The 12,043-nt window shown below is 46.4% G+C and overlaps 1 protein-coding gene across 1 annotated transcript in view; it reads left to right on the forward strand.

Annotated features, from left to right (window-relative positions):
- GALNT17 (polypeptide N-acetylgalactosaminyltransferase 17) overlaps positions 1-12,043 on the forward strand; it is an 815,309-nt gene that overhangs the window by 339,993 nt on the left and 463,273 nt on the right. The window lies entirely within an intron of this gene.

Here is a 12,043-nt window from a genome sequence, read left to right on the forward strand (position 1 = left end):
TGGGGTACAATTATCTATTTTAGCAGAGTTCCAACATGTAGCTTTTTTAATGCCCTTTGTCAACCTGCAATACTTTACCTGTTTGGTACAAGCTTCACAGATGGAGACCCCCCTATAGTATACACTGGTGCACCTGTGTGGGCCCCCTAATAAAAATGGCGTTTTTGTGTCCCACACTAGTGCTCCAGTGTCCAGATGTGAAAACAGCTGCTCAGTGTCCTCTCCTTACACAGAATCTAGTTTGCATTTCATTCTAGTAACAAAGCCATCTACACAACCCAATTCTTTTAAGACAAGTATAGGGCGTCAAAATGGTGGCCAAATGCATATGGGCTAAACAATGTTATTTTATATTTGGAACGAAAAATGTTTGATCCGAATGAATAATGTGCCCATGAACATGAAAGTTGCCATTTTAAACTGTACAACAGTTCCTAAAAGCACATGGAGCAGCGCGAACGTAATAAACACAAAAACAATAGGAACACAGCACAACTACTTACTTTTTTGCAGCACTCTCCAGATCTTTCTGTACTGCTCATGTTCTCGTAATTTCAGGTCCGACCACCGCTTCCTGAGCTGATCTTTCGATCGTCGTACCCCGAATTTCCGGTGCAGACTCCTGACCACTTTCGCCATGATCTTGGCCTTTCTGAGATTGTGGTTGGGGTAAGGCCCATACTTTCCATCATAGTCGGCCTTCTTCAGGATGTCCATCATCTCCAACATCTCCCCAAAGGACATATTTGAGTCCTTAAATCTCCTTCTGGATCGGGACGTTTCAGGCTCCGGCCCTTCCTCCTCCTCCTCGTTGCTACAATTAGCACGCACCTGCTGTCTACCCGCCATGTGCTCTTCCCCCACTGCGCCGAACGAAAAGGGGCGGGGAATAGACTAAAAAGAACGTCAGGGGCGGGCGGAGTTATACGCATGCGCAGTGTGTATAAAGCGTAACACATGTGCGTATTACGTACGGTCTGTGAGTGGAGGAAGGAGCATCGTAGACGCCGATCGTGATAACGAAGGTAAGATCTAAACTTGCGCCTATACTGCTTCGAAATGGAAGCCTATATTGTAACAAGATTAGGGAGAGTTTGGCCTGACATTAGGGTTTGTCTTGTGTTGTGTCTTGCAGAGAAAATGGATGGGTTCAACGACCACAATTTCCTGCCCCTGTTCATAGGCAAGTACAGGGAGCTGCCCTGTCTGTGGCAAGTGAGACACCCCCACTATAATCACAAACAGAAGAGGCAGGCAGCGCTGGAGAAACTGCTGGAGTTGGTGACGCCGGTGGTCCCCACAGCAACCATCCCTTATTTAAAAGCCAAAATTGGTGGCCTGAGGAGCACGTATCTTAGGGAGTGCAAGAAGGTCACAGATTCCCAGAGGTCCGGAGCTGCAGCAGATTACGTTTATGTCCCCAGGCTGTGGTACTATGAGAGACTGCGATTTCTGTCAGACCACACTGAAGTCAGGGAATCCCTCTCTACTCTTCCTTCCATGCTTCCTTCCACCCCAGCTGAGGCTTCCTATGTCCAACCTGGGCCTTCCAGCCAGGAAGAAGTGGAGGAGCCCAGCTGGAGTCAGGTATAGCATTCTTCTACAGATTTCTGGTCAATAAAGAAATGATGTTTACTAGATGTTATTATTGATCACTAATTGCTGATTTAAAAAAGTGTTTTACATATCAATAGACAGTAGTGGGCACCCAAAATTGGGACAAGAATGAAAAATGCTGGGCTCAGAAGGATAGTCTGTTATATTTGTTAACATTCAATTTGCAGCAGTCAGGAGGTGAAAATTGTGTGTGATTGATGAAAACAATACTAAAACTATGTCCCTTTTTCATACACAGAAAGACCTCAGCCAGGAGGAGGTTGTGCAATGTGGCAGTCAGGAGGAGGCGGGGATTAGTGGCAGCCAGGAGGAGGCGGGGATTAGTGGCAGCCAGGAGGAGGCGGGGCTAAGTGTCAGCCAAGAGAAGCCTGGGACCAGTCGCAGCCTGACTGAGTCTCAGGTTCCTCCCCTCCGCCTGCCACATAAACGAGCCAGGAACGCGACTCCGAGTCCCATGCAGGATTCAGCGTACAGGCTGATTCAGGAGGCTTCGGTGTCCCTACGAGCCTTACCCACTCCTGAAGAGGCCTTTGCCTGCATGGCTGCCACCAAATTGCAGGGCATGCAGGAGGGTCAACGCAAGCTCTCTGAGGACCTGATTTATAAAGTCCTACGTAAGGGGTTGAGTGGGGAACTAACACCCAAGACGGATGTCATTGAGATCGACGATCCTCCTCCTCCTCCTGCTGCCACAACTCCACCACCACAGCCACCGCGTGGAAGGAGGCGTGGAAAGATGACCAAAGAGTGATGACCCTGGGTTCAGTCTGGTCTGACAGAAGATGCAGTCTCTCGTATGACCACAGCCTGGGGACACAGATGTCATCTGCTGCTTTCCGGATCTCTGGGACTTCTGGACCAGACTTAGATAAGGACTCCTCAGGCCACCAATTTTGCTTTTAAATAATTGATGTCTGCCCTGGGGGTCCAAGGCTTCACCCACTTCTGCAGTTTCTCCAGCGTTGCCTCCCTCTTTGTTTAGTTGTGAGCCCTTAATAAATTTGTTGGGTAAATTCTACTCTCCTGTGTGTGTTTTCATCCAAAAAGGACAGTTTGTTGGTGAGGATTCAGGTACATTTCTAACATAAAATGTGAAATTAACAAGAGACAACAACACCAAACAATCTCCTACAGATTAAATAGAACAACATAGCAATGGTGTTGTGGGAACTTGTCACAAAAAACACACACAAACATTTTCTGGAGTACAAATCAAAATCGCAAAAAAAAAAAAAAAAAAATAGAAACACAAAAAAAGATTCTACATTAAAGTCAAAAAATAAATAAAAAATATACAAAAATATGTTGTCAGATGTGAGAAATCAAAATATATTGAGGGAATCCCGATAAATATTAACCATATAAGTTTGTGAGAAGTGTGTGTGAATATGAGCAGCAAAACTACTTAATTCTTGTCACATTATAAAGAAGAAGAGAGTGCGCTGTATTAAACCATATTTAACATTGCAGCGTGACGAAAGTGCTGTATCCATTGCGAACGCTAAGTTTACCAGAACAAGCTGTCCCGTCTCGGAATTTCTTCTGAGCATGCGTGGCTCTTTGTGCGTCGGAACAGGCCACACACGGTCGGAATTGACGCGATCGGATTTTGTTGTCGGAAAATTTTATCTCCTGCTCTCCAACTTTGTGTGTCGGAAAATCCGATGGAAAATGTCCGATGGAGCCCACACACGGTCGGAATTTCCGACAACACGCTCCGATCGGACATTTTCCATCGGAAAATCCGACCGTGTGTACGGGGCATTAGAGTTTTAATTTATGCATCTCATTTCCTGACTACCTATCACATTTTTGTAGGCCCTGGAGCACCAGGACAGTGGAAACCACCATAAAATGACCACATTTTGGAAAGCAAACACCCCAAGGTATTTTCTAAGAGGCATTAGGAGTCTTTTGAAGACTTAATTTTTTTGCCACCAGTTTTTATAAAATGCCAAAATAAAATGAAATAGTATTTTTTGTCAATCTAGTAAGATATTTCTCACATACAGCATGGGCATACAACCCAAAACACGCTCTGCTTCTCCTCCCAAGTATGGTAATACCACATATTAGACTTTTTTACTGTCTGGACTGATTATGTACCATCAGCCAATTGCATCAAAACCAATGTACTGTAATGATTGCCTCTATACAAGTGGGCAGGCAATATAGCTTAGTGTAGCGTCACCTATAGCAGTCCCAGTCCTATAAGGCAAGCCTAGCCTAGTAAGCAAAGGAGGCTAAAGAAAGGAAGAACAAAAGAGTTCCTTTGGTTCCAGCAGTGCAGTTGTCCAAGGGGATGGCTGGGACTGGTGTCCCCCAGGAACATAGTCAATCAGACATGCAGATGCATTAGATCAGGCGAAGGGAAAGACATGGTCATCATATGAGCAAAGGATCAGTCCAGGCAACAGGCAGTGGTTAATTAACAGGCAAATCAGGAACACTGATTCTAGTTACACTGGTCTGGCAACACTATGGCGGTGTGGTGGTTATCAGAGGACTGTGACTGGTTGCATTATTAGGGCACTATTAGGGTTGATTCACACATGAGGTTGAGGGACAGTAAAACCTTGCTGTTGAGCCATGGTTTTACCACCCATCAACCGTTACCCCCTTAGCTGCAGAGGCAGCGGCTAGGGGTGTAAACCTGCCACAGCTGCGATGCTTAGCTTTGCAGCTGTGGCAAGAATTATACCCCGTTTGCCTGCCAATCGTGACCTATGCAAGTGAATGGGGTTGCTTGTTAGTTGTCCAAGGGGGTTAAAGCAGGTGGTGAGGAGGCGATACAATGTCCGATTCCCAGATGAAGTAATGTGACAGGTGAAGACAGGTGTTGGGCACGTATCAACACTGTAAACCAGAAGTTCGGCGTTAGAGAGGATACTTTGGTGGAGATTTACTAAAACTGGAGAGTGCAGAATCTGGTGCTGCTCTGCATAGAAACCAATCAGCTTCCAGGTATTATTGTCAAAGCTTAATTTAAGAAGCTACATGACTCTGGTCTGGCCGCACCTAGAGTATGCTGTCCAGTTCTGGGCACTGGTCCTCAGGAAGGATGTACTGGAAATGGAGCGAGTACAAAGAAGAGAAACATAGCTAATAAAGGGTCTGGAGGATATTAGTTATGAGGAAAGGTTGCAAGCACTGAACTTGTTTTCTCTGAAGAAGAGGCGCTTGAGAGGGGATATGATTTCAATATACAAATACCATACTGGTGACCCCACAATAGGGATAAAACTTTTTTGCAGAAGGGAGTTTAACAAGACGCGTGGCCACTCATTAAAATTAGAAGAAAACAGGTTTAACCTTAAACTACGTAGAGGGTTCTTTACTGTAAGAGCGGCAAGAATGTGGAATTCCCTTCCACAGGGGGTGGTCTCAGCGGGGGGCATTGATAGTTTTAAGAAACTATTAGATAAGTACCTGAACGACCACAACATACAGGGATATATAATGTAATACTGACATATAATCACACACATAGGTTGGACTTGATGGACTTGAGTCTTTTGCACAAGAAAGCCCGCAAACAGTTTGATGAAGACAAGCAGACTAAGGACATGGATTACTGGAACCATGTCCTGTGGTCTGATGAGACCAAGATAAACGTATTTGGTTCAGATGGTGTCAAGCGTGTGTGGCGGCAACTAGGTGAGGAGTACAAACACAAGTGTGTCTTGCCTACAGTCAAGCATGGTGGTGGGAGTGTCATGGTCTGGGGCTGCATAAGTGCTGCCAGCACTGGGGAGCTACGGTTCATTGAGGGAACCATGAATGCCAACATGTACTGTGACTGAAGCAGAGAATGATCCCCTCCCTTTGGAGACTGGGCCGCAGGGCAGTATTCCAACATGATAACAACCCCAAACACACCTCCAAGATGACCACTGCCTTGCTAAAGAAGCTGAGGAAAAAGGTGATGGACTGGCCAAGCATGTCTCCGGACCTAAACCCTATTGTGCATCTGTGGGGCATTCTCAAATGGAAGGTGGAGGAACGCAAGGTTTTTACCATCAAACAGCTCCATGATGTCGTCATGGAGGAGTGGAAGAGGACTCCAGTGGCAACCTGTGAACCTCTGGTGAACTCCATGCTCAAGAGGGTTAAGACTGCACGGAAAATAAAGGGGGCCACACAAAATATTGACACTTTGGGCCCAATTTGGACATTTTCACATAGGGGTGTACTCACTTTTGTTGCCAGCAGTTTAGACATTAATGGCATTGTGTTGAGTTATTTTGAGGGTACAGCAAATTTACACTGTTACATAAGCTGTACACTCACTACCTTACCTTGTAGCAAAGTGTCATTTCTTCAGTGTTGTCACATGAAAAGATATAATAAAATATTTACAAAAATGTGTGGGATGTACTCACTTTTGTGAGATAATGTATATTATATGTGATATACTGTATATTTGATGATTATTTTTGACCTATTTAGAAAATAGGCTGCACCGAAATTAAGGACGTACAGTATATCTATTTAGTTTGTAAAAACTTTTTATTTGTTTAATTTCAGCAACACAACACATTTTATTTTATGTTATTTTATTATGTTTATGTCTCCTCACTGCCTGTCAAATGCTCTCTGAAGAGCTATCCAAACATGGAACAAGTCCTTATAATGACACAGGGAGGTTGATTTACTAAAAGTAAATATTCTGTGCACTGCAAGTGCACTTTGGCAGGCACTCCAAGTGCACTTTAAATGCATTTTTGCTCTAGATTGGAGGGGAATCTCTGAAATGAGGGGAAGCTCTTCTGGTTTCTATCATCCAATTATGTACAAACAAAAACGCTGTGTTTTATTTTCCTTGCATGTGATTGAGTATCCTTTGCAAAGTGGTTCCAGGACTGCAGTTGTCCACAGGGGATGTGTCAGGTCACCTAGAGGCTGGGTGACAGGTGCACACCGTTGGGATCAGGAGTGCACCACAAGGTAGTGGACCCTACGGCTGACTGCTGCGGATTGAACCCTGGGAGGTTCAGGAAGCAGGTCTACTGGATCACTGACACAGATCCCACTGGGAGCTAGAGCATAGATTCCCAAGGGCGCGGAGTCTAAGAGCCAGCAGGTGTTCACCAGAGCCTTTAATGGTAAGGATGGACTTCGCTGCAGTCTGGCTCCAGGTCGCGGCCCCCAGGGTCTCACAGCTCACGCTCACGGTAGACTACAGGAGAAGAGGAAGGAGACAGCAGGCTGGAACAACAAGGAAAGTAAGGGACAAGCCAAGGTCAGGGCCACAAGCAGACAAAGACAACAGAGTACACGCCAAGGTTCAGGGTCACAGGCAAACAGGGATGGTCGGGAACACGCCAAAGGTCAGGGTCATGAGCAGACAGAAATAGTTAAGAACAGGCCAAAGTCGGTAACAGGAGTCAGATGTAGGAAACACAGCAAGTACACACAGAGGCTAACACACAATGGTTGATCAGCACTGTTGGCTTGCAGTGCACAGGTTAATATAGGGTTCCCTGATAGGGCCTGGGGTGGGGCCATGCTTAGAGGAGAGGTTACAAAAGCAGTCAGGTGAGGGTCAGCTGGTCTCTAGAGATGAACACATGGAGACAGGTATGCTGATCGACAAACTCTATTGCATAACCATGACAGTACCCCCCCTCTTAAGACCTCCCCCGCCTGTGCCCAGGCTTAAAGGGGAACTCCAGATGGAACCTCCTCAATAGACGAGGAACAAAGACCTCAGATGCAGTGATCCAAGACCTCTCCTCAGGACCAAACCCTTTTCAATGTACGAGGTACTGAAGAATGCCTTTACGGAGCCGGGAATCCAAAACTTGACTAACCTCGTACTTTAGATTATCCTCAGAGGCCGGAACCGAGGTAAGGGGGAAGAAAGAGGATGAAAGGACTTATTGAGGACTAAAGGCTTTTTAGAAATGGGTAAGGGCACGAGAAGACCATCAGAAGTCTGAGCAGGGTCCCCCAGACCCTTAAAGATGTGCTGGACATCCAAAACAGGACCATCAGACTGGGTAGAGGTCAGTGGATACCTGAGGTCAGGTTGGTTAAAAGGTGACGTGTCACAAGAGTTAAGCTGGATAGCTGAAACACAAACAGAATGCAGAGAGCCCTGAGCAAAAGATTGAAAACCCCACCTGGCCGAATGAGGCAGTCTATCCAAAGGATGGATTGAGCTTCTTAAACAGGTTTGAACGGACGTAGTAGCAGTAGGGTGAGGCCAGGTTACAGAAGGTCCTGAACAAGAAGCAGGAAGCTCACTGGGCATAGGCTGGACTGGTGCAGAGGCCAACTGAACAGCATTGCCAGGTGCAGCGACCACCAGAATTGCATCGCAGGGCGTAGTGACTGTGGAACTGGTGGACGAGTCAGCCTGGGTGTGTGTCCAAGGGGGTCCAGGGACAGGCAAAGAGAAATGGCCATGCAAACTGGAGTGACTGATCGGCTCAGGTTCACAGGTAGGCTTCTCATCCAGAGTACCACATGACCCAGAGAGTGCCTCAGCCCGACTATTGCAGGAGACATTCCAGAAATCGCTATACGCAGCGGGAGGAGCAGAAGATACTGGGATGGTGGCAACAGGAGTATTCTCTTTTGGAGTAACCTTGAGTAGGCGGGAGGAGGAACGGGAGGAACCCCAAGTCAAGATATGTCCAGCAGTCCAGTCAACATGTGGAGAATGGAGCCGTAACCAAGGAAGACCTAATATGACAGGAGACGAAGCCTTAGGTAAGACAAGGAAGGATATCAACTCATGGTGGAGTGTCCCTACCGACATCTTAACAGGGAGGGTCTGGAAGCGGATAGGGCCCCCTGGGAGAACAGTGCCATTAATCGCCAAGACCACCAAAGGCGTAGTAAGGGGCAAAAGGGTAAATCTCATGGAAGACGCAGTTCCCCAGTCCATTAAATTGCCAGCGCCTCCGGAATCCAGATGTGCCGAGACTGAACGAGAGGAAGCGCCAACATGAAGGAACACAGAAAGAAGAAGACGAGAAGGTGAAGATGATACTTCAGGGTCTAATACTCCACCTTCCAGATGTATTAGCCCCGATCGTTTTTCTGGGCGAAGAGAACAAGTGTCACGAAAATGACCTTTAACCCCACAGTAGAGGCACAGGCCCAGATTTCTGCGCCTAGTGCGTTCTTCAGGAGACAACTTGGTCCAGCCCAGCTGCATAGGTTCCTCAGCGGGCAGGGGGTGCTCCTCGGATCGAAGAGAAGGGACTGGGAGCTCAAGCTGCCTAAGGAACGGGGAGTGCTGGCATCTTTTTTCCAGGGCCCTCTCCTGAAAGCGAATATCGATCTGGTTACACAAGGTGATGACACCGTCCAGATCAGCAGGAAGGGATCTTCCTGCTAATTCATCCTTCACTCTATCAGAGAGGCCATGTAAAAAGGTTGCAACTAGGGCCTCATTATTCCAGCTCAATTCAGCTGTGAGGATATGGAACTGAAGAGCATACTGTCCCACAGAAGCGGACTCTTGACGAAGACGTAAAAGAGCGCTAGTCGCTGAGGAGACACGACCCGGTTCCTCGAAGATATTCCAAAAAAGTTTCAAGAAATCAGACAGGCTAGAAACCACTGGATCATTCAGTTCCCACAGAGGGGCAGCCCAAGCTAGCGCCTCGCCGGACAAAAGGGATATAATATAGGCTACTTTCGCCCGATCGGACAGGAAGTTTTGGGGCTGAAGTTCAAAATGAATCATGCACTGGCTAAGGAACCCCCTGCAATCCTTGGAGTCCCCAGAGAAACGGGCCGGAGCTGGCAGTTGTAGTGAATGTGTGGCTGCGACTGGTGCGATAGGTGCAGCAGCAGATAGCGGTTGAGGTTGTTGAACTGGGGGTCTTAATGAGGCCTGAACCTGTTCCAAACGGGATGCCAAATCCTGAAGGAATCGCTTCACTTGGGTCTGATGCGATTCCTGGATCTCAAGTCTGCGAACTAAACCCTTCAGCAGATCATTTCCGGGGATCGGCACATCAGCCGGGTCCATGGCTGATCAAACTGTCAGGTCACCTAGAGGCTGGGTGACAGATGCACACCGTTGGGATCAGGAGTGCACCGCAAGGTAGTGCACCCTACGGCTGACTGCTGCGGATTGATCCCTGGGAGGTTCAGGAAGCAGGTCTACAGGATCACTGACACAGATTCCACTGGGAACTAGAGCATAGATTCCCCAAGGCACGGAGTCTAAGAGTCAGCAGGTGTTCACCAGAGCCTTTAATGGTAAGGATGGACTGCGCTGCAGTCTGGCTCCAGGTCGCGGCCCCCAGGGTCTCACAGCTCACGCTCACGGTAGACTACAGGAGAAGAGGAAGGAGGCAGCAGGCTGGAACAACAAGGAAAGTAAGGGACAAGCCAAGGTCGGGGCCACAAGCAGACAAGGACAACAGAGTACACGCCAAGGTTCAGGGTCACAGGCAAACAGGGATGGTCGGGAACACGCCAAAGGTCAGGGTCACGAGCAGGCAGGAATAGTTAAGAACAGGCCAAAGTCGGTAACAGGAATCAGATGTAGGAATCACAGCAAGTACACACAGAGGCTAACACACAATGGTTGATCAGCACTGCTGGCTTGCAGTGCACAGGTTAATATAGGGTTCCCTGATAGGGCCTGGGGTGGGGCCATGCTTAGAGGAGAGGTTACAAAAGCAGTCAGGTGAGGGTCAGCTGGTCTCTAGAGATGAACACATGGAGACAGGTATGCTGATCGACAAACTCTATTGCATAACCATGACAGGAAGGCTGGGACTGGCAACTCACCGTAATGTGGTCAGTGAAACAATGCAAATAGGAAAGTTCAGCAGCAAGCAGAGATGTGGTCAGTAAACAGGCCAAGGATCGGTTCAGACAGCAGGCAGAAATGTGGGCAATACACAAACGGTGGTCAGTACAGGCGACAGGCAGAGGCAACACTGCACTAGTATGGCAGTGATAAGGTAAACTGTTGCTAGTATTGTGCAGAGTATTGCAATTAAGCGCTAGAAGCTTCTTGGATGCAGAGAATACTTTAATACTTTACCTTAAGGAGGAATATCAGAGCATGTCTTTACATCATGTCTTTTTCATGGAGAGAGAAAACAGGAAGCAGGAATCTGCAAGAACATTATGTTATTACATTACCATAGAATAACACACTATAACACTGCAGTGCCACTTGCTGGATAGAAAGGCATAATGCATTTATATAGTTCACATTATAAAGCAACTTTACATTACATGTTGTTGTTCTTCCAACACCCCTTCTCAACAGCATGTGCTTTGTCAAATTATATTCAGCCTCCTCTGAAAATAACTATGACGTTCCTTCAAAAAAGGCTTTGTGAGTGCATCGGCAGTCATCTCCTCTGATGGACAGTATTGAATGTCAATAACAGCTTGTTCTTGATTGTCCTCAGTAGGTGATACTTGACATCAATGTGTTTGGTCCTAGGATTGACCCTTTCTGATTGCGTAAGCTTTATACAACCCTGGTTGTCTTCAAAAATGGGAATTGGTTTTGACATGTCTATTCTGATGTCCACAAAAAGTTGACAAATCCATATTGCTTCTTGACATGCGTATGCTGCTGGAATGTACTCTGCTTCAGTTGAAGATAGAGCGACAGTTGTTTGTTTTCGACTAGACCAACTTATGGTTCCTTCCCCATAGATGAATCTGCTTGTGGATTTGCGGTCTGTGCAGTCCCCGGCCCAATCAGCATCCACATATCAGACCAGTTTTGGATGTGATGTTGCTGGTAACTGTAACTTCATCTGAATTGTTCCTTTGAGGTATTGCATCACTCCTTTTAATGTGTTCCAATCTGAAACTTTCCTGCATAGTATGTCCACTGCTACGGCTATGTCTGGTCTTGTCACAATAGCAACATATAGCAGCTTACCGATTGCTCTACAATACGTATCATTGTTGGGTAGCACGTTTTCTGCTTCATTGCTTTTTTGATAGCATGGCTCCATAGGAGTTTTCACTTACTTTGCATCTTGCATATGGAATTGTTCCAAGATTTCTGAGATTTTCTGAGATAACTTCCATCTTCTTCTCTCTCTATTTGGATTTCCAGATAGTAGCTAATGTTCCCAAGCTCTTTGATTTCAAAATTTTCTTTCAGCTTGTGAACTTTCTGATTGTTATCCCCTTCTTTTTCAAAACAGGCTACAATGTTATCGACATAGATAAGGATGTACAGTATATCACAAAAGTGAGTACACCCCTCACAAATATTTTATTATATCTTTTCATGTGACAACACTGAATAAATTACACTTTGCTACAATGTAAAGTAGTGAGTGTACAGCTTGTATAACAGTGTAAATTTGCTGTCCCCTTGAAAGACAGCCATTGATGTCTAAACCACTGGCAACAAAAGTGAGTACACGCCTAAGTGAAAATGTCCAAATTGGGCCCACAGTGTCAATATTTTGTGTGG

Source organism: Aquarana catesbeiana, linkage group LG02, assembly GCF_042186555.1.
Source record: "Aquarana catesbeiana isolate 2022-GZ linkage group LG02, ASM4218655v1, whole genome shotgun sequence".
In the NCBI taxonomy this organism is placed as follows: Eukaryota; Metazoa; Chordata; class Amphibia; order Anura; family Ranidae; genus Aquarana; species Aquarana catesbeiana.